The 24,896-nt window shown below is 34.9% G+C and overlaps 1 pseudogene; it reads right to left on the minus strand.

Moving 5' to 3' along the window:
- Positions 1 to 21,357: 21,357 nt before the first annotated feature.
- On the minus strand, positions 21,358 to 24,683 carry LOC125676371 (uncharacterized; annotated as a pseudogene).
- Positions 24,684 to 24,896: the final 213 nt, after the last annotated feature.

The raw sequence follows: 24,896 nt of genomic DNA on the forward strand, positions 1-24,896 counted from the left end.
GATAATACGCAGAACAAGCTCTTGTGTATCGACAAAGTTGAGAGATATAAACCCCACATGTAGGGAAAATGGAATACTGTAACATAAATATGGAAAGTTGACGAAGGAGAAGCTGAAAATATCCTATTTGTGATAGATTTGCTTTTAATATTCATTTTCAATAAAATGTAGTTCCTAGTAAATGGGAAGAATTCTTGTAATGTAGTCCCAATTGAAATCATAATACATTAAATGATAATATTTGAATATTTTACTGAGCAGAGAAGTTAGAGGCAAATCAACAATTCAACTTCATCACAAACGATATGACTTGAACTCTATTGTCAACGTTCCATACTAAGGTAGCAATATTCCATTATCACCTGCATATAGTGATTTTGACTGTGTATGATCGAATTTTTAAATCGAGAGAGGTCATTGAGTATTCAGCTGATGTTTCAAATAAAACAGATATAACCTCGATGTGAAAATTCCGTTGCACTCACTTTATCATATCGCACAATGCCAGTCATATGTTCTTGTTTGAATGATATTCGATAAACGTATATGTAGCTGCTTTTTTCGATGTTTTGTTTGGATGTTTTAATCAAAATTCTAGACTAATAAAGCGATCTGTAGCACTATTGCTATCAAAGGTTTTTACGTGTTTTAAAGATCCTTTTCATGATGTGTTAAATAAATCGAAAACTTTACTAACATTTGAAAATGTTGTACTGTCTTGTGTAATCAAACACTAATCAGACACTATCTATCATCACATCTCAACATTTGTAAACAACCAGTCCCCTGATTTTACTTGTCAGAGTCATCATTTCGAATATAATGAAAATTTCCTCAATGCACTGATCTTGTTCATCACAATTATAATCAATAATTCAATTGAAAAATATTAACAGACATGCATTATACACACACACATACATGTACGAACGTACCTTCCATTGTGAAAAAAAAAATAACTTCGACCAATTTTGAAACCTGTAAATATGAAACATTCCATAAGAAGTTTGGCTCAATTGTACACATACAGATCATTAACTCAGACAAAGTGTTAAAAATCCAGTTATAGCAAAGTGTATTCCCAGCTTGAGTTTAATTCGTTTAGAATATATTGGCGAATAGGTCACTTGTTGTCTATAATGAACTCAATTCTGATTAGAATAAAAATAATGAAAACGGTGTCCAATCTCCAGTATAAATTTGATGAACAAAATAAAACTAAAATCATTAGAGAAAAAAACATTCCTAATTTTACGTTCACCTTACCTGTTTTAGTTTTGTCGATTGTGAGACGTGTAAATGTTTAGGTGACAATAAAACAAAGACAATCAAAGATAGCATTTCACTAATCATTTAAAGTACAATGCAGTGTTGAATTGATAGATCACGATTTAAATGCAAACCACGACTTATCATAATATTTAAAACATAATCGCACTTTGTTATATTCGTGTTTAATGTCACGTGGAAATAGACACAATCCAAGTGCCTCTGTCTGTATTTTTGTAGTGGTCTCATAGTCTCAGTTCATGAACCACAATCACTCTGATCAAGGTTACCTGCTTTTTTAAATTCCTTCCTGGCTCTCCCAGGGAGTAGAGTGAATATATTTCCATGAAAACAGATTGAGGAATTCGGGTATAATAAAAACATGGAGGAAAAATTTGGAATACCATTGGAATTCAAGCAATAGCTAGAAAGAAACATACTGTTATAGTCATACAATGACAAGGGAAAATGTCTTCTGTCACAGTAACCTTCAGCGAGTGTAACATATTTTCATTTTGAAAATACTTTATGAATGAAATAGAAAATGAAATACCAAGGGATATCTAATAAGTAAGAGAACGAAAAAAGAAATAAATTGAGAAAGATGAAGAGTTTCTTGTAACATATTTTTCATCTCTACCCCAAGACAACATTTGGAGAAGTTTTTCCTGGTTTTTATATAAAGTTAGCGCAATCTCAGATAATATTTTAATTGTTGGATATTTAAATGTCGATTTTTAGACATTCTCACTCTCATGAAATACACGATATTGGTCATAACATAAATCTTGTCAATAGGATATATGCACTAACAAGAGTTGTAAAGTTTACCCAGACCCGTATCGATCCAATTCTCACACCGAGTAATTTAATTGTTTTAGTGACCATATCGCTTCCGTTAGATTATAGTGTCAATCATGCATATACACACAAAGCTTGGTAATACAAAGATGCAGATTTTGAAAAGCTTAACTCACTGATTAGGTTGTACAACTGGGAAGGATTTTTAAACGATGTAGACTCGGTAGATAACCTACTCAATTTTTTACAACTCAATATCTTAGTTTAATTAGGGAGTGCATATCGGAGACAACAATCACTATTACTAAATACAAATCATGGTTTGATTCGGTGTTAAGAAAACACATTATAATTAGAAACAGATTACGTTATAAAACATTATGTTCTAATAGCAATTCAGACTGGGCTAGATTGATTGGTTTTATTGTTTTTACCCCGTTTGGCAATGTTTCAGTCATTTTACGGCGGTTAACTAATTGAATTATGTTTTGTTGTGAGTGTTTGAGTTTCCCTGTCAGCCCTCAGTGAGCCTACTCTTTTTCGAACATCAGGGACACGATCTTTTGCGTGCCAAGAGGTTGTGATCCTGGTCACGGGACACCCATTAATAAAAGTTTGTTTTGAATAACATAAAGTTTATGTGTGTCACAGAAATCCCAATGAATTAGCCAAATAGAATTTATATATACATGTAGTTTAATGAAATATTTAAAATCAGTGTATGGAATATTTATGTAAACATCATCTCGCAGTGCATTTATCGCCGCTTTGTCTGTTTTGGTGTTGCCGTGGATACCGATATGACCTTGCTTACTTAAAAGTTAGTACCAGTGTAAAATATCGAAAAGATATAATCATGTTCTTTATTGAATGAAGACATGATAGGGAGTCTGAAAATATAGTAAAATGTTTGTCATTAGAAATGTCTATGTATTCAAACGTAAGCTGAATAGCCTTTGTTTCGGCGGTATAAATTGTTGCTTCATTTGGAAGTCGCGCAGATAAAACGTCGTTTGTGATTACTGTAGCAGCAGCGACTTTATTTTGGTCTTTTGAACCATCTGTGTAGATATCAATTGTAGTATGTTTGGATTGTTTTATGTCGGATATTTTTTGTTTAATAATAACGGAATTTGTTTAAGATTTTTTTATATTCAGAAAGTGATGAGTCTACTTTGGGTTTTAGTAGTTTCCATGGTGGTATTTCAGAAAGTGATGAGGGTTTTACGATGTCAAAAGGTAAGTTAAAATCATGTATATGTTTTTTTAAATGGTAGACCGATTGACTTTATACACTTCTGGTTTTTGTCATATCCATGTTCATACTGCGGATGGAAAATGCAGTTAAATGCAGGACTGTCAACCTTAGCTTTTAATTTAACAATATATCGTGAGGTAAGTTTTACTCTACGTAGATCGAGAGGTGGTTCGTTGGCCTCAACATACAACCTATCTACAGGAGAGGTTCGGAAAGCGCCAGCCGGCTAGATATCGTAAAACGAGAAACAAAGTTAACTACATGAAGAAAAAAACATGCATCATCATATTATTACGATAATATAGATACACAAATTAATGATGCCAATAAAAATAATAATTAACTATACTGGAAACGTTTGAAAGAGGAGATTGATATATAAACGTCAATTGAAAGTCCATCTATCCAATGTATAGCGAGGGCAATGCGAACAAGTTTAGTTTTAGCGATTGTCACAGATTGACCAAATTCTTGTCAAAATAAATATAAAGGAAATGACAAACTTTACAACACTTTACAATATATATCTTATTTCCACTTTTACATATTTACCTATTGCATTTTGTTTACTACAGTTCATTGAATTAATGAATTTGAAGTTGGTTTTATGTTTTTGTTTCCAAACTTTTGCAGGCAGAGGTGTAACTATCTAATGGCAATGTTTCCTACATTTGGTCTACTTGTACCTCGGACCTACAATGTAAATAACATTTCAAGAATGATACTGTATCGTTACACAACAGTTTGCTATTTACGTAAACCTCAAACTGTACATTTGATAAATCCACTATAACGTTAATAGTGTGGTTTTTCATTTTACCACAACTCCTGTATACATCACTTATTTTGGTACCGTATAAGTTTTACATACAACGTATACACACTGTACACTGTACTACAAATACAAAAAGTTACGCATATGTAACTTTGCTACTACTCTATGAGCAAAAAGTTCTACCCATATTTACTCATTACCTTGATATGATATACTCACTACTGGTACGTTATGACGTGTGAAAGAAATTACACCCATGCTTTTTTATTTATGTTAATGGTGTTTCAGACAGTATGTTGTCAATGTTTAGATTATTTGTAAATGACAATTCAATTCAATGTTTACCGTATAATGTTACTGTAATTGAATGACACAATAATCATGACCTAAACATCTTAGACAAACAATGGTTTCTTCAATTTAACCCTAACAAAACAAAGCAATCTTTTCAACTATGAAAAAATTCGTAGACCCCCCGAAACTAGTGTTTCAACAATGTCAGCTTGAATATGTTACTGTTTACAAGCACCTTGGTCTGACCTTTTCTAATAATTTAAGCTGGTCTATGTATATTGAAAACATTGTTAATAATAATTAAAAAAATAAAAACAATTGGTTTGTTAAAAGACTTAAACTCTACTGTAGGAAGAAACACCTTATCAACAATGTATACAACTTTTAATAGACCTGTATTAGAATATAAGTCTGTAGTATGAGATGGGTGTGCGGGTTTTGATTCACAATTCAGAAAATGTTCAATATTTGGCTGCCAGGATAGTAACTGGTCTTCGAATTTTCGCTTCAATGGATTTTCTTTATTTTGAAACTGGGTGGGAACCCCTTTCTGATAGAAGACAAACAGCTAAATCAACAAATGTGATTAAAATCCATAACAATTTAGTTCCAAAATATTTGAAAGAAATTTGCCCAAATATTCGCCGAAATTGATTATCATATGATACCCGTAATCCTAGCGAATATACACTTTCTGGATGCAAACTTGAATTATATAAAAAAAAAGTCATTTATTTCCGAGAGAGTTAGAAAATGGAACTTGGTGAGCTCAGAAATAAGGGAGATAACTTTAATCGATCAATTCAAAACACATTAAAAGAACACCCTCAAAACAACCTTTATACTATTCATATGGTCAGTTAATATGTTAATATCATTCATACCAAAGTAAGATATTCTTGCATTTTAGATAATGGTTTTAATCGTAAAAACATCATTGCCTTTCAAAATTAAGCAGGGAGGTTTCTTTTATCGATCGTGTTCTGGCATAGGTCTGGGTTTTTACAGTCTCATCCGAAGACCTATGTCACAACATAATAAAGACCCCTCCCTGAGTGACCCGTTTTCATAAAATCAAGTTTAATTGATTAATTCTTCAGTCAATTTAAAGTGCAAAAAGGTAATCTTTAGAACAATGTAGATCAATAACTAACACTGTGACCTCAGGTGTTTTTTTTTTATTTTAATTTCCTAATTCCCCTTTAATGTAGAAAAGAAAATAATATACCTCCCAAAAAAAGTATATCACTCCAAATTTCAGGTGCAGACCTTTTAAACTGAGCTGATGCCGTTCCTTTTGGTCATAGCATTCACGTTAGAGACCATTAAGGGGACATACCTTCAATTGACCAATTGACCGCGTTTGAGGAAAATGAATGGAAAGGTGAGAATAACGAACAATGATCATATTGTCTGAACACCTATAAAGAATGCAAAATTAAGAGTAGTGCAAACACGAACTCACGGACATTCCAGAAGTAGGATCATGTACTCAGTAGGAGTAAGCATCATTAAAATACAGATCACGTGTCTTAAGGACAAATAGAACAATAATTTAGAGACACTGCTACTGTCTGTCGTTTATATATATATATATATATATATATATATATATATATATATATATTAATCTTACGAATCATGCATACTTCGTGTGTTTAATGCATGCTTCATGTATTTTGTTCCCTTGGTTTTAATCTACTCTAGAAAATCACATTGGTATCAAAGGGAAATAATATTTGACGTTTACATTAACAATCACATAACAACGTCGTTTACATCAACAATCACGACGTTGACAGGTGTGCAGCTAACAATGTACTACAGTTACCACGGTTAAAGTTATGTATAATACTGCAACATTCATAAATTAACACGTTTCTATATCGATATACATCAGACATAACTTTATGGTAATGAAGATAAAAATGTGTACTTACCATTATCTGTTATTCTAACGGTCTAAAAATCGAGGGAAAAGTCAGACAGCAATTCAATCCACAATATCAAAGGTCTTGGCTTAGTTGTTTTTGGTCTGCATTTACTATCTAAAGGATATATGATTTCCAATATATCACGGTTGGCGACAATCTACTCCAATGGATTAACATGTGTACAATGAGGGTAAACACACATTGTCGCCTTCTTCAGCAAGTGCCGCAATGTGAAGAAAATATGCATTGTTTCATCAGAGCGTTGGTGAACGACAAAATGTACCGTGGGGTATGATTATATCGTCGACAACGACAATATGCACCGACGGACGATCATATGTACCGTCACAGGATGTTTACACTGCATTGTCAAATGTCATGACAATTCTACAGTTGATGACGTTTCGATATGAATTAAGAATCCTCTAAGGGACGCAAATCAAACGAATAAACAACAACATTGAATGCACTTTTGTGTCATATTATATAATGTACATGTATTTCTAATTATCAATAATGAACTAATTTGAGATCTTAAGATCGACTCTCGTTCTGGAAACAAAACTAATCTTAACCCTCTTTTCAGTTAAAAAACGCGCTGTAAAACACATGAAGCATTGTTTCCCTTCAAAAACAAAATATATTGATAACACAATGTATAAATAAATAAGTTAAGATATAAAAGATATAAAGAGATAAAAACCCACAACAATTGTAAAATCTATGTGATGCATGTACATCCATTCTTATCAATGTAAAATTTTCCTTTTGTAGACGATACATGGTGGTGTGATGACATCAGCAATGTAGACTTCTAGTAAATGCCAATGATCCAAAGTGTCGATGTACATTAACTATGATGCGATATCTACCTTTCCGAAAGAGCTCAAAACAAACGTGTAATCAAACGTCTTACAGAAGAATACATACGGCACATCAGTGGGGAAAACATGAAATAAATCAATGGATTAATGCAATTATTTAAAAGCAAACAAAATGGGGAAAGATACACAAATCATTCATATTCATCATGGTAAAAGAATCCCGAACAAAACTCCGATCTATATTTTGTTTTCACACATATAAAATACGACACTATAAAAAAAAGAGCGGATAAAGACTGCTCAGAAGGTACACAATACTTATGATTATTAACATCATAGACATTGACATTTTAATTTTCGTAGCAGAATCAGTCCCTGATATAACCGAGTGACCCATTTTCATAACTTTTCTGATGTGGAAAAAGGTTATAAAGAGAAAGGGAACCCCGTCACGTATAAACCAACAAATATTTCTATCCACAAATCCATCAGGAAATTACTATAGTTCTTCTGTAACATTGCCTCATCGTATAAATGACACTGATCACAAAGGAGGAGAGCCAAATAAAAGCAGAGATATTTAAAACTTTTCTGCATGTGATCTCTAGACTAACAATGGGTCGTGCCACGAAAACATAGCGAATATAGGAAGTTAGGACCATGTGGAAATTTGAGGAATGCAAACAGAAAAGCGCCACTGTTTCGAAAATCTCATAACATTCTTCAGTCTCATCATTTTTTAACATCTTTTGTCTCTGCGTCAATATCAGCAAATAACGAGACAGAGATGAAAGCAAGTCCGACACTGCTAAACACGCGATGGTGGTAAATGTTGGTGTATGGAGAGTCTTTATTGTTAATATCAGAGTTCCCGTGACAAAATTCCCAAATACTCCAACAGCTAAGAAAAGTGTCCCTATCACGAATAAAACTGTACAATCTGGCACAACTGCAGTATTTTCTAAGAGTCTGAATGTGGCGTTATCCTTCCTATAGGAAATATTTCGAAAAATATAGACCAGTTCATCATTCGGTATGGTGGAGATAGGAAGGTTGGTTCTATTCAAAGGATAAACTATAAAATAGGAAGAAAAGAAGAACATTTTTAGCTTAAAAACTATTCATTGAAAAAAATAAAGTTTCAGCAAATCTAAAGAATAATTCAACGTTCAATGCTGTTTGAGTAGTTTCCAACCAATCGTTAGACATACTATGCATACTGATTCGATGCATACTGCTGCTACATGTAGTCGCTGTATCTTTCAATCTAAACTAAAGACTCATATGTTTACAATTCATTACAACTAGTCAGTGCAGATGAAATCTAAGTTAAGATTACTATGTTGTGCAATCATAACGGAATCCTTATCTTCACCTGCTAGTCATTTGTTCTTATGCAACTTATTATTTTCCTTATTTCATTGTTATTTAAATAGCGTTTAGAGCAACATGGATTTTGCAGGTGTGACCAGTCAGCAGCTGGGGGTGCTTATTCCCCTACGAACCTGATGCTATATCTGATATATCAAGGGGTCCATGTCTGTTTGTTTACTTAATTTGATTATATATATATAGATTGATCACTGTTCGTTATCTTCATCTTTCATAGGAAATATGTGAGTGATCACGGTTCGTTATATCCACTTGTTCATTTAAAGTATATATTTCTTTTGCTTACAACGTTCATTTAAAAGACAAATAAAGTTGGGCAAACACGGAACCCTGGACACATCAGAGGTGGGATCAGGTAACTTGGAGGAGCAAGCACCCCCAGTCCACCAGGTACTCTCGCCGCGAGACCCACACCCCGACCAGACAAACGGAATCACACAAGAAAACATATTTTGTTGTCTCTTATATTTTTATATTAATTGATTCTAGTAAGTTCGTTCATCGAAATATTGCGATTATTAACCACAATACAGATTTGAATGTAAGCTTCGATTTCAAAAAGCCGTTTTAATTAGTTTGGCATTCACGTGATATAGTGACGTCATATGCGACCATACTCAATCAACTAATAGTGATAATATAATTAAATAGCTTTAAAACATTTTTGTTACGCAATCCTTTGCTGTCCATTATTTTTAAGAAAGGACAGATACTGTCAACTTATTGGACAGTGCCAGGTACACACAATAACTTATTAAACATCTACAGGTACGATGAAAATAAGAGAAAGACAATACATTTGTCAAAGAGATACACATTTGATTTTAAATTCCCTACAAGTTAGAATCAACACAAATATAGGGAAAACCGCTAAAATACTTATAAACGACATTTCCCCTTAGCAGAATTCTTTGCTCCAACTTTAAGATTCACAATCTTTAAAATTAGATTGGACATTATTATATCGCATCAAAACTTTAATTTGAAAGACATATTTCCATGCTGTATTTGAATTTCGCTAGACCCAGAGGTGCGGTACATTCCGAAATTTATTCACAACTTTTTTATGTTTTCTTTATTAACATCTCCTAATACGCCGGTTTCGAGATACGTCCGAGTTATTTCCCTTTGGAGAACTCTCGTACATAGTAAGGCGCGAAAGAATTTGTTTAAACGCGGGAGTGGGACAGATATTCATCACAACGTAAGTGAATGTACTCAGTAAGTTTCTCATATGCTGTTTGGTCACCCGAATTCGACTGATACACAAACTAAGTAAGTGATAAGTATTTAGGGAGTAATTAAATACATAGAATTCTTATCCTATCACTTTATTTCGCTGGTCATAAGTACCATATCCAGGATATGTCTTGCAAATATGACATTGTTTGTATGTTTCCACTTCGGTAAAACATTTCTTTCGATAGTATTTAGTATTTCCGACATTTACATATTTAAAGAGAAGCCGTTTTTAATACATTTCAGCGTCTTCCTCGTTGGCTGTATATCCACTCTGTCCCACTTAGGCATTCAAAGTTCCACTAAATGCACCTCCTATACAGAGAGTTCGTATCTCGAAACTGGCGTATTCTGATTTCTTATTTTCACTTTCATGAATAATTCATTTCATTTCAAGAGATGGGCGTATTAGGTTCTTTTGGCTGGCGTTAATTATTTCCTCATCCAAATATTCGAAAACACAATGCTATTCAGATTAAAATTTGGCTCCATAACCTTCTCATCCTTCATATCCAGAATGTAACACTCATTAAGATAATATTCGCAGTATTTTAATTAAAATCTTTAAATTTTGATTGTGCAATGGAAATGCTCTCCCCGTCAGAGGACGAAATGTTGATATGGGTCAGTACTACAGAGTGAGTAAATATAAAACCTGTTCAGTTCTTTATCTCACAGGATGGTCTGTTTTTGGCTTATATCCTTTACATAAAACTTATATTTTAAGGGTCTAATTTATTCATCATGGAGAACATTTATTTCGATGTTGACGAATTCCCTGAATGTTATATGTTTTAGCCCCCGGTGCATACAGATAGCAATGCAGATGTTCCTCTTAGGCGCCTGATCCCACCTCTAGTGTGTCCAACTATCTATTTTGTATTGCTTATAAGAGTTATAAGATTGATCACTGTTCGTTATCTTCAACTTTCATATTCAAATACAGCGAGAAAAACCAGTATGAAATCGGTAATATTGTGATTAAATAACGTTTACCTGGGTCGCTGTCTACACAATATTTAGTAATGTTATTTTCCTTTAGATAGTTGCAATTGCTGTTGTGTTTTTAAATAAACAGTGCAATTTTTACTCATTTTTGGATTAAACAAATTATGACGTTACATCATTGATAACTAGACCTTCCGTCACTGCTTCATATGGAAAATGGATAAAAATAATCAAATTCAACGAGGGAATCACAATGCTTTATTCTATTTAAGCAACTTTATTCTAGTTATCAATAGTGATAGATCGCAACACAGTTAAGAAGTGGGACCACGGAGTTACACTTTACTTGGTGTTACGAGTTTATTGTTTTTCCAAAAAATGCAATATCGTATTACATCTAATGGAAAGTTCAAATGTATTTTATCTTTAGAATTCTTGTCAATCTACCAGTTGGCAGAACCTAGGGGAACAAGTTATATGTTGTTTCAAAATGAAGGTCATTTGGTGTGAGTGTATATTGCCAAAGTCTCTAAATTTACTAACAACTTTAAAATACATGACAAACGGGATGATTTCAGCTTACCCATCGTCAACTTTCCATTTTAATGTAGCAGCATTCCATTATCACCTGCATACGGTATCTATATCTCTCAGCTGATTCAATACTGAAGAGATTGTTCTGCTTGTGGTCAGATTTTAAATCGAAGCAGGCTACTGACAAACAAGTTGATGGTGCAGGGGTTCCAACAGTCTCGTTAAAAGTAAGTATTTCGCAAATTATATGGTCGTTATAACGATGAATGGTGATGGTAACGAACAGTGATCAATCTCATAACTCCTATAACGATCTAGATTGCCAATACAACCATTGGGTCAAATGCTGTCTGACGTGTTTCTTACCGATTGACAGGCCGTTCTTGGTACACTGATTTTGACGACAGATAACGCCGTTCATCTGATAAAGATATAGGGCCCATAGCGGGTGTGACCAGTCGACAGGGAATGCTTACTCCTCCCAGACACCTGATCCCACTTCTGGTATATCCAGGGGTCTGTGTTTGACAAACTCTCTAATTTTTATTGCTTTTAGGATACTGGTCATTGTTCGTTATCTTCAACTTTCATCGAAGACCAGAACAAAATGCGAAAGTTGTAGGCCTACATATTGTAGCAGTGCTTAGCTTCGATATCATTTTTTTCCCGCAGTTTGGCTGGACCTCTGTCCAAATGCTTTTTGAAAAGTACATGAACAAAGGCGTCTGGGACTTTTCTATTGGAGAGTGCTTGTGCTGACTAAAAAATATCCAGTCTTTTCTCTGACACCTTCCTTCAACAAAATGAGAAAAAAAAGGTAAAATCCTTTCTACTGACAGCTAGTACACCCTTAACAGCACATAACACCCTACTGCAATGTTATGTACAAGCAGTTAAACTGATAACTGGCTTTTTTACGTTAAATCTAACCTATTCTTAAGAAATGGCTAAATATTATTCCAAACATTCTCGCTTGAGGTTGCATATGGCATCACTGTTGTGTATATTACTATTTGCGCTAAATTAACCTAGATTGTTCTAAGAGAAAGGCTTATTCTGATACATAGCAATCACGCATAATACCGCGTCATATCAAAGTAAATATACATATCGTAATTTGTTTTTAATTTTGCGGCCCGTCGAGAATTTTTCATTTATATTCAGACATCACCAGCTGTAGGTGGAGTACCACAAATTTAGACCTATGCTTAACGCTCAGGGTCGTAGCAGTGTGGGGGGGGGGGGGGGTGCGTGCCAACGCATGTCTCGACACGGGACCCTGATTTTCAAGGTCATATCTGAAAGATCAGTGACTCTCACTTCTAAACCCGGATCGTATGGCGAAGGAGCAATCACTACCTATGTTAATGTCTTAGGTTTGACGCGGTCATGGCACGAGTGGGGTTCAAACTCACGACCTCCCTGTTATGATGCCAACACTCCAGATACCACTGAATGACCACGACCGGTCTATACAAAATTTGAATTCCATCGCTTTTATATTCGAAAACTACGCAAAATATTTCACATAAAACACATTTACATTTAACATAGTTTTAGGCATGAAAAGAATTAATGTTGTTGAATTTCTTTTTAAAAGTTTTGAAACATGCGATGTGTCATTTTAGATAACTTTAGCAAACCGCTGGGGAAAACCTGCTAACCCACTTTTAAGGAAAATACATGGAAAGATGACGATAAAGAACAAGGACCATGCTGTATTAACCCCTATAAAGAATACCAAATTAAGAGTAGGGCAAACACGAACCACGGGCATAACAAAGTGGGATCATGTACCCTGGGGGAGTAAGTATACAAACAAAATACAGATCACGTGTCTTAGGAAAAGAATGGAACAAAAGTCTAAAGACAATACTATGCATTTATTGCATGATAGTGAGGGAGATATGAAGATTTATTCACCCAAGGAAAATCATATTCCCCGAGGGCAACGAACATTCATGCAATAAATTGTTTATTATACTGAAACAAAGCAAGACTATAAATGTGTATTTGAAATTGGAGTCCGCTCATCTATACATGGGATGTAGCTGACATCACCCTAACGGTAACACCGCGCCGTTAACGTATTACGGTATAAGGTACAAACAACGAAATGCAGTGATATGATAACCAGTTTTTTGTAGTTCCATTCTCATTGAATGCTTGATTTACTTGTTTGTCTTTGTATCAACCAAAACCAGGCAATTTAACTGTGTATCGGAGACCCGCATATTTTGTGCCTTATGAACTATGAAAGTACAATGACTCGGACTCATTGTGACGTCACAATAAACTACATCTACCTTGCCGTAAAATATATTGAAAATGAACGAGGTTGCCCAAGAGGTAAATATGATGGGGAGATATGATGTTTGAGAGGGAGATATGAAGTGTTGTCATCCCTGGCACTTGACTGTCTAGACCAATCAGATTACGCGTTGCAAAGAATTTTCATACTGAGGTATAATAAAATGTTTTTCTCTGATTTCCACCTTTTGTTAAATTTAGCGTGATAATTAAATAAAAGCAACTGGAAATCTTCATTTACATTATATAATGCCATTTGCTTTCCATATAAAACATATAGAAATTATTTATTTCGAACCATACATACCTCGTGTGTTTGATGTACGCTCCATTTATATTGTTCCCTTGGTTTCGAATGAATCTCGAAAATGAAATTTGTATGAAAGTGAAATAATATTTGACATAACGTCGTTTACGTTAACAATCCCGCACTGTAATATTCATATCTTAAGCAACTCAGGGAGTGCGTATATGTAGGCGATTGCATACACATTATGGATTTTTCCGGGTAAGAGATGAATTAATCTATATTTTATTCAGAGAATACTAGTATATTTATTAGAAATGTAAAAGCGGCTTTCCTTTATGCATGGGAGAGGAGACAATATACAAACGACTGTCAACAGTGGATTGCATGAGGGACTTCTGTTAAGGTATGATAATAAAATCATAATGAGCTGTTACGTCATGACAGTTACCCTATCTTGATCAATTCATATTTAGATATGCACATAATAACTCTATTTTCAGAATAGTTTAGATTATATAGAAAATATAAACTGTTCATCTTTACAATCGAAACAAGTAGGGTATTAGAAAATAATGATGTTTAACTTCCTGAAACCAAAGTTGTCAACAATCAAAGTGGACAGCATTTAACGCGTTTTATATAGTATTACAATATTTCACAGGAAACGTATAAAGATTGTATGCGTAATTTAATGTTGTTTGTATTCATACTGCACATGCAGCCTGTTGTATAGTTAGTTTGTAGCCGTGTGTTCACGGGTTAGGCTCCAGTCGTTGAGACAGGTAAAAAACGTGCAGTCGTGTTTTAATCGTTTTAACGTTTATTACTGAACTAAATATAGAACCCAAAATGTTACGGATTATAATATCCGGACTATATAGAACAGCATTACAAACTCCGGAATAATAGTACATCAAATACACTACACTCCTCTCTGCTTAGTATAGAACATCATGTAGTAAATATATGAAATGTATAAATTGTTCAACAAGTAATTCAATCCATGTCAAATGAACATAATATTATCCAAGTATAGAAACTCGAAAATAACATTCACATTTTAACTTTACACAACAGGATAGTCTCGCATGAAAAACATCACAATTCACAAACATCACAAGTTAAGTCTGTCAGGTTTCCTCCGGTTTCTTATCGGATTTCAACGTGGCTCAACATTGGTAGCACTGGTTCCTGAATTTGTCACGTGATCCTTAGGTTTGTCGGTAGTACCGGAAGTATTAACAGATTGTATAAACGGAATATCAGCAGTCACTATAGGAGTTGGGTTGCTGGGTCGATCCTTAGATGTTCTAACTATTTGATCAGCGTGTTTCCTCCATAAGGTACCATTTATGTCAACTTTGTACGACAAAGGTCCAGTTTGTGAATGAATGCGTCCATTAGCCCGCTTTTCTGACTTGGCTCGATAGTCGCGTACATTTACTACATCAGTTTTTGAGAAATTTCGAACAACACTACCGCAATGTTTAGCTGTAGAACTATATTGTTTGTTCACTACAGTTGTAGTTACGTCTGGCTTCATCATGTCTAAACGTGTGCGTATGCTGCGACCATACATAAGAATGGAGGGTGTTTCATTCGTTGTTCCCTGTGGCGTGATCCGGTATTAGCACAGAAATGAATTCAGTTTCTTGTTGATGCAAGAAGAATCTCCTGATGCGGATTTGATGACCTTCTTAAACGATTGAACAAATCTCTCGGTTTGGCCATTTGTCCGGAGATGGAATGGAGCAGAAGTTATATATCGAATGGCATTGGATTCAATGAATTGACGGAATTCGTCGGAACGAAATTGCAGTCCGTTGTCAGACACTATTTCTGCTGGAATACCTTGCCTGGCAAATAAAGTCCGTAGAGTGTTGATTGTTGCAGTACTGGTAGTACTTTTCATTTTAAAAACTTCCGGCCATTTTGAATATGCTTCGACTACAATGAGAAACATTGCATGGTAAAATGGTCCTGCGAAATCGATGTACAAACGTTAACGATGCCATGCAAACGATGAAAATTCCACGGGTGACAGGTGCTGCAGAGGGTGCGTTCTGGACTCGCTTACATCCATAGCAAGCCTTGCAGATTTCCTCGATAGCTTCATCAATCTTGGGCCACCATACATAGGACCTAGCTACTGCCTTCATTTTGACAATGCCTATGTGTCCGTAATGAAACTCGGTCATCACTTTTTCACGTAAAATATCTGGAATGATCACACGATTTCCCCATGTGACACATCCTTGGTAAGCATTGAGTTCATCTTTGCGATTGTAGTATGGTTTAATCTTGTCATCACAATCCTGAGGAAAGTCCCCTTGTGTTACACAGTCCAAGATTTGACTCAGAACTCGGTCACGTTGAGTTTCTCTACGATTTTGTACACAAGTCACAGGTAAGTCATCAAACTTCCTGCTGTAGAACAAGTCTATCGGGTCTTCATCATCCAGTGGTTCACGAATACTAGGTAGTGGTACTCGTGACAGTGTATCAGCATTGCCATGTGCCTTGGTTCCTCGAAACTCTATATCGTATTGATATCCTGACAAGAATACAGCATAACGTTGAAGTCGTGCGACTGTCCTCACTGGAAGCGATTTCTTCGGACTTAAGATACTAAGAAGCGGCTTGTGGTCCGTTACAAGTGTGAATTTATGGCCGTACAAGTAAGACTTAAATTTCTTCACACCCCAATAGAGAGCCAGTGCCTCTTTGGCGATTTGAGAGTAAGCTTTCTCTGCTTGGTCCAGTGTTGTCGATGAGCATGCAATTGGTCTTTCCGTTCCATCTGGGAAGACATGATATAGTACCGATCCTATCCCATAGGGTGAAGCATCAGCGGCTAACTTCAGTGGAAGTTTCGGGTCATAATGACAAAGAACTTTGTCAGAACAAATCAGTTCCTTGATATCCTGGAAGGATTTCTCTCTCTTGGAATTCCAAATCCACTTCGTTCCTTTGTTCAGAAGTTCATGTAAAGGTCCTGCTACGCTAGATAGATTGTCAATGAATCGGTGGTAATAGTTCACTAGATCTAAAAATGATCTAAGCTGTGAAATGTTCTCTGGGCGTTTAGCTTCTTTAACAGCTTTGATTTTATCAGGTGACTTATGCAGTCCTGTAGCTTCAATTTCATGCCCAACATAGCTCACTTTATCCTGAAAAAATTCACATTTCTGGAGATTCACACGTAGTCCATATGATAGAAGACGATCTATCACAAGTTTCAAGTTGTGCAGGTGTTCCTCATCATTGCGGCCAGTCACGATGATGTCATCAATTATCACTTGTGTTGAAGGAATGTTCTGTAACACTTGATCTATTGATCGTTGCCATAAAGCTGGGGCTGATGCAATACCATAAGGAAGCCGTTTGTACTTGAAAAGGCCTTTGTGTGTATTGATAACAAGTAGGTCTTGTGTACCTTCAGCCAGTTCCATATGGTGATAAGCTTGTGTCAAATCAAGTTTCGAGAACTTCTCTCCATCAGCAAGGGTTGCAAAAATGTCCTCTATCTTCGGAAGGGGATACTGATCAGCGCACATAACTGGATTGACAGTCATTTTATAGTCACCACACAATCTCACATTACCATTCTTCTTAATGGCTGGGACAATTGGAGTAGCCCAGTTGCTATGAGCAACCGGTTCGATGATTCCATCTGTTTGTAACTTGTCCAGTTCTTGCTCAACCTTGGTTCTTAAAGAGTAAGGAGCAGTCCTTGCTTTGAGAAATACGGGTTTGGCAGCAGAATTCACTGTGACTGATCCTTTAATGTGTTTGAGTGTTCCGATTCCGGGTGAAAATAATTCCTTGTGTGTCTCAAAAAGGTCATTCCGTGACGTTGATTCAAATGTAGTTGAGCGCAAGGTTTTGATTTCTTGCCAGTTGAGTCGTAGCCAGTCTCTTCCAAGTAAAGCTGGTCCATCATGTGGAACAGCAAAAAGGTCAAGGTTGGCTGATTGTGAATTCAAGTTAACATTCACTCTCATCTTGCCCAAGGGTTGAATCGTATGATCTGAATATGCGCGCAGTATTTCACTTGATGTTTCTAGAGGTATCATTATAAAGTTCGCACATTAGTCACTCTTTGAAATAACTGAAACTGCTGTCCCTGTGTCTGCTTCCATCTTAATGAATTTGCCTTCAATCACTGGGTGTACAGTTATTGGTGGTTCATGCCGTGATTTCATGTGGAAAGTATTTGTAATGTGTAGGAGTGGTTCTCCATTGTTTTCACTGTAATGTGATTCCTCCTCCTCATTATAGTGTAAGGCTGTGTTACGTCCCTTGTTTTTTTCACGTTTCTTTTTCATACACGCTCGCTCAATGTGTCCCACCTTTCGACAAAACGAACAAACGGTATTTACATGTCTGCACTGTGTTGCTGTATGGTCACCATCACAACGATAGCATGTATGTTGTCGTGTACTAGACTGAGTGTTTGAATGTTTCGCGGTAGGCTTCTTGTTAGAAGTACGTTTAGGACGTGAAGGATGCGTGCTGATTTTGTGAACAGTTTCACTCCTTACCCCTTGAACTTTAGCTGCGTCTCTGGTTGCCGTTTCCATAGCAACAGAAAGATTGATTGCTTTTTCCAGATCAAGATCGATCTCGGAAAGTAGTCTTTTCTGTATGGTTTCATTACACAAGCCTACAACTAGTCTATCCGTAAGGTGTCACTTAAACTTGCCTCAAACTGACAATGTGTTGCTAAGTTACGTAGTTCAGCAATGAATGACAAAACAGATTCTCCAGGGCGTTGTTCACGCTTGTGAAAACGAAACCGCTCAGTTATCACAGACGGTTTGGGGCTAAGGTGATCCCGTAATGCTTTCAGGAGGTCATTTATAATTTTATCGGTAGCTTTGGCTGGAGAAATTAAGTTTTTTCAACAGCGTATATGTCTTTGAACCAATTAAGCTGATTAACGAAGGAACTTGGTGATCTGTGTCAATGTCTTTTGCAAGAAAAAATGCCTGCAGTCTCTCTTCGTATGATTTCCACGATTCCACAGAATTGTCAAACTGTTCTAATTTGCCTATGTGTGGCATTGTAAACAAAGGGTAGGTACTTACACCTCGTCGCCAATTGTTGTATAGTTAGTAGCCGTTTGTGTACGGGCTAGGCTCCAGTCGTTGAGACAGGTAAAACACGTGCAGTCGTTTTAACGTTTATTACAAAACTAAATACAGAACCCAAAATGTTACGGATTATAATATCCAGACTATATAGAACAGCATTGCAAACTCCAGAATAATAGCACATCAAATACACTACACAGCCGACGTATAATATTACATGATCACGCACAAAACGTTGATTGAGAGCTGCTCATCAAGTGTACCAGCTGTTTTTTAATTAATATTAACACAATTCACATGGTTACAGACAGTTATCGAGGAAGTAAAATCTTGTACAAATGCACATGAAGCAAGATCGAATTCGATACTCTAAATTTACAGACATATCTAATTTCATTAAGTGGTTTACTGGAAAAATAAACATTGGATATTTTCTCTATGTACAGTCAATCTAAAATCATGTTTTCCATGATTGGAATTGAAGCTGACATGAATTAATAAATATAGTACAATTCTATATGTCGGCCATATTTCTTTGCTAATCCGCCATATTAGTTGGATATTCTATTGTTATATGTATCAGGGTTCACATGGTATATAAGGGGACGAGTTTTGCTACGCTTCACTTCACATCAATGTCTTCGATTCACCTGTGCGGGTAGCTTCAACAGGTAACACGTACATCTCCGATACTAATTTACAGGACAACAAGAAGAAATGAAATCACGTTTTGAAACACCACGCAGTACTCAAAATTACAATAAACATATCGTACAGTAGTAAATCATTCTAAAAGCTTTGGATAAATAAATATAGAATGCCTTTTCTTTACGTGAATGTGCGTACATTTGCAATAAATATGTCAAAATTATACAAAAACGCAGAGAAATATTTCATCTATTATCTAGATCTATTGATGAAATGGAATAAGCAAAGGGTATAAAATCTATACCATTCACACTTCAAGCAAAATGCAAATACATAAATGCTACTGTACGTATACAGAATACATGGTCATGTATGCTCGCCATGAAAATGCATCGAATGCGGACGACTATTTGCCTGGGTCTACTCTCAATATCTGTAAAGGACCGAAGATGTACGTGACTTGTCGAAAATACTCAAAGTAGTAGTAAAACTCCCTTTATTAGCATAATCGATGAAACAAAACGGTACACTCCATTTGTATTCCAACAGTAAACAACATTGTCCATTGTACAGACTGCGACACACTTAGTCCGTGCCGATCAGCTATCTTCAATCAGGGGAAGTATCAGAGTAGAATATATACCCTGAATTGTGCATGAATCCTTATACCGTATGATTTACTTGTCAGAGTATTGCAGATTTATAAATCAGGGAATCATTTAGGTACATAAATTGTTTCTGCATAGATATTTGCATATACAACACTGCACGAGTGTATGGGATGAGAGAGAGAGAGAGAGAGAGAGAGAGAGAGAGAGAGAGATTCAAACGATGATCTTGTAATAATCGCGCTCTTGTTAAGACAAATGATATCGTTAATTCAATATAAGAGAAAAGTAACTCAATATTGCTCTTATTAATTGATAATACAGATTTATTTGATTCATTTAAAGCACGCAATAATTAAAAATTAATTATATCTTTAAATAATGTTATTTTCAATTACTTCATTTTATGTTAATTCGGCGCTCAATACATCTTATATGTCTATGCCATGTTGCTTTATTACATTCTGCGTTGAACTCGACGCAAATGGTAATAACGCAAAATATAATAATTGAGTTTATCATATGCGTAGTTATTAAGCACATATAATTTTATTTTTTATTTAAACATATTTTATTGAGAAACTCAACAGGATTGGGCAACAGGCATAGCCTATGTAGGCCCTCTCCCAAATACAAAGGTCAAGTACAAAGGTACATAGAATCAAGTGGAGGGGACAAGAGTGTCTGTCCCCCACCCTTGATAACAATATCCATTTTTTGTTATTTTGTTTCTTTGGTTTTTTTTATGTTTTCCGCCACACTAAAAACATTTTCAGTTATCTGGTGACGCCCAGTTCACTGCTTGAAAAACTGCCTTTACAAAGGGAGTAAAGATATAGTAAATACTTTATTTACAATAGCTTTAAGTGTATTTAATCACATTTACTTAAATAAGAAAAAGATGGTAAATATGGTCTTTAATTATCTTTACTGGGAAGTAAATTTTTGTAATGGCCCAATTTACAATACCTTTACGAAAAAATTAAAGACCATATTTGCTCAAGTAAATGCAACTTTACAAATATTTAAAGGTTGTCTTTTTCAATGAATTTACAAGAACTTAAATATAATATTTACTAGAGTAAATTTATGTTTACAAAAAGTAAAAGGTCGTATTTACCAATAACTTTAATTTAAGTAATTTTTAATAAAGAGCATATTTAATCAAATTTAAAGGTGTGTAATTTTTACCATTAATATGGAAATCTGTATACTCCCCTTTTCAGATTTTATCAAATTGCAATAAATTTCTTTATACAAAAGTATATATTGTGAATGAGGAGTTCATATCTTAGTACAAGACATTTCTTGTAGAATCACGTTTTAAATGATCTGTTGAGATAACAAAAGCTGCATATTTAAATATCAATAGTCAATTTATTAATTTCTATTTTTCACAAATGTATGATTATATACCACAATAACGGTGGTTAATATATATGGACATGTATAACAATATAAAACAAATTGTACACAATAAATCATTGATATTTCAAACATGCTGCGATGCATAACAAAATATTTTTGATATATTTTATGATAGAATGCATTATCTTGAACTTTGTGTAAATATATGCTTAATTTGAACAATTCTTATTGTATCAATGGTATCAAATTTTGTTTTAAAAGAATTGAACTACAAAGGTCATTTTCTGAACCTAAAGATCATAATTGAAATTGTCTTCGAAAAATTTAACAGATTTGAATGACTGCTGCAGAGAACTTTCATCTGCAAATAATCTGTATATCTGCAATATCATTAACACATATATATAAAAACAACAATGGTCCCAATACAGATCCCTGTGGCACTTCAGATTCAAAGACTAAATATGTGTACAAATGAAAAAGTGGTGTTACAAAAAAGAAATTGCATATGCATCACATAGTCAAAAAATAAAAAAAATATTACATGTTAAGAACATATTTTAACATGCAATTCACATGTTTAAAGTCCATGCATGAATAATGTTCAATTTAGGAGGCTCTTCTTCTCTTAGAGACCCCCTACTTTTTTGGACAATAACCTCTTGCTACGTGGAGGACATGTCTCTAAATATTTTTTGTCCAGACTTCCTTTAACTTTCTGTAATTCCTCACTCTCCCAGGAATATGGATGGGACACAAAACCATCATCTCCCTCCTCATCACTGCTCATATATTTGTGAGCATTTGGTAGCTGGAAAAATGTTCTAACTTTATTTTTCTTCTCCTCGGACCATCCCGTCTTCTTCTCTACCGCAACAAGTCTCCTCTTAAATTTCTGTCCAAAAAGATATGTTTAAATTAAAGGAAAAAAATAATTGCAGTTACCTTCCATATTTACCCAAATCACTTCAATGAAACATTTGTTTTGAATATATTTTTAAATACATGGGCACACAATCAAGTACTCATATAGACACCCTTTCATCAACTTCCTTTTCTTTCCTCAAGTGACCTAAACCATTTCGATAATTTTCATCCAGTGTCATCAAAATCAATAACAATTACTGAGCTAAATTGAATTTCAAGTTTACCTCTTTCTTTCTTTCATATGTTGCTTGCCTCTTTTTATTTAACTCTTCTTTATTCTTATTGTGCCTATTGTTGGCCTCCTTTTTGGATGTAAAATATCTTTTAATGGCAGCTAGAAAATAAAAGATGCTGAATAAAAGATCTTGCACAAAATAGTGCAAATATGTTTCAAAATAACTAATTATAGCCTTAGTTCAACCTATGATTTCTTTGTAATTATACCCCCCCCCCCCCCGTAACAAATTGTGGGGGGTATATTGGAATCGGGTTGTCCGTCTGTCTGTCCGTCCGTCTGTAGACGCAATGGTTTCCGGGCTCTAAAGCATTATCCTTTCCACCTACCGTCACCATATCATATATATGGACTACCCATGGGATGAAGATGTTCCCTATCGATTTTGGGGTCAAAAGGTCAAAGGTCAAGCGCACTGGACATTGAAGTAGCAATATGGTTTCCAGGCTCTAAAGCGTTATCCTTTCCACCTACAGTCACCATATCAAACATATGGACTACCCATTTTTCGAAGGAAGGTATGAGGGACAAGACGTTAATATTTTTTGTCGGCACAACGACTTTGCCATAAAAAAAAACCCAGTAGAATTTGTCCCTGTATTTTTTCAAACAAGCACTTGGACAAAGACGTAGATAAACTGCGAGAAAATGGTTCTATCGAATCTACCCACTGTTACATATATAGGCCTACGGCATATGCTTTCCGTTCTGCTCTCAAATTCAATACACACTCGCACCAACTGACCTTCACATTGTAACAACATATAGACAGAACTTTGCTAGCAGTGTCTACCAAATGGTAGTTTTAAAGAAGAAATTTAAAGATAAAAGATAATTAAACTTTCAATTATAAATAATAAAATATAATATTTCCCAACTTTGAATTGAATTATAATGCTTTCATTTTTTTAAGGAACGCGTACGTGTTTACAACAACAGCACGCCGCGCTCCCACTTCCTAAGTAGCAACGTGTAGATAACAAAAAATAATAAAAAATTTTGAATAAAATAATTTGAAAGTATTGTGATTTTCACAATAAGTTTGATCATTATTATTATTTTTTTCCGAAATGCACATGTGACAGTAGGCCTATCTAACTTCTCCAAAAATAAATTTAATAATAATTGCACTGTTTATTTTAGAAAAGCAACAACGCTAATTACAGTTGTTTACAGAAATGGCATTGCCAAATTGTGTTTAGACAGTGATCCCATGTAAACATTATTTACATTATTTATTCGCAAATTTATGCAGATTTCATACTCGCTTTCCTCGCTACATTTGGGACGTTATTTGTATGCACTGGTGGCTATAAAAGATATAAGACTCGGGAAATTTGTCAACATCGAAATAAATGTTATCCATGGTAAATAAATTAGGCCCCAAAAACCTGAGATTTTAAAAATATCTAACAGTACTTTTACAACAAGTTGATCGACGAAGGTCGCATGTGACGTCACTGTGCCACGTGACTACCTATCTAATTAACTAGGCTTTTTTTAAATCGGGGCTTAGATTTAAGTCCGTATTGTGGCTAATTATCGCAATACTTTAGCGAATGAACTATTACAATTAATTTCTACAAGCATAAGGAAGACAAAATGCATATAATTCTGTATACTTTGAAAACACGAGATGTGTCCTTTAATTTAAGAATAATTACCCTAAGTCTTTCCTGATAGGCAATGGAAAGCATTTGCTTGACAGCTCTTGGTGTGTTTTCTTCTGTGCCTTTTCTCTGCAAAACACCATTCAAAGATTCATGATACAGTAAATGAAACAATTTACATATCTCTATATAGTCATTGTATTGTAGTTATTATCAGTAAGTAATGCAATATAATATTCATCACAAAGTCCTCCTTGCTTATAATATGTTCTTGGCTTCATGTTGAATCTCACCTTCTGAATCTGGGAAACAGGGAGGCCATTTGAGTAATCTAATTCTGATGGGGAGAGATGCCTCATCCATGATGCACTCTTGTCCTTCAAATGTTTTCTTGGAGACCTTCGGACTGCTGTTGTACACTCAATAATTTTCTTTTTCTGGCAAAGAACCAAAAGAGTTTTCTAAATTCATATTCCTCTGGAATTGGTTATGTGTATGTTTCGTGAGGTGATTTTACACATTTTCAACAATTTCACACATGGAAGGACAGACACAATTTAAATTATATAGACTATA

Source organism: Ostrea edulis, chromosome 3, assembly GCF_947568905.1.
Source record: "Ostrea edulis chromosome 3, xbOstEdul1.1, whole genome shotgun sequence".
In the NCBI taxonomy this organism is placed as follows: Eukaryota; Metazoa; Mollusca; class Bivalvia; order Ostreida; family Ostreidae; genus Ostrea; species Ostrea edulis.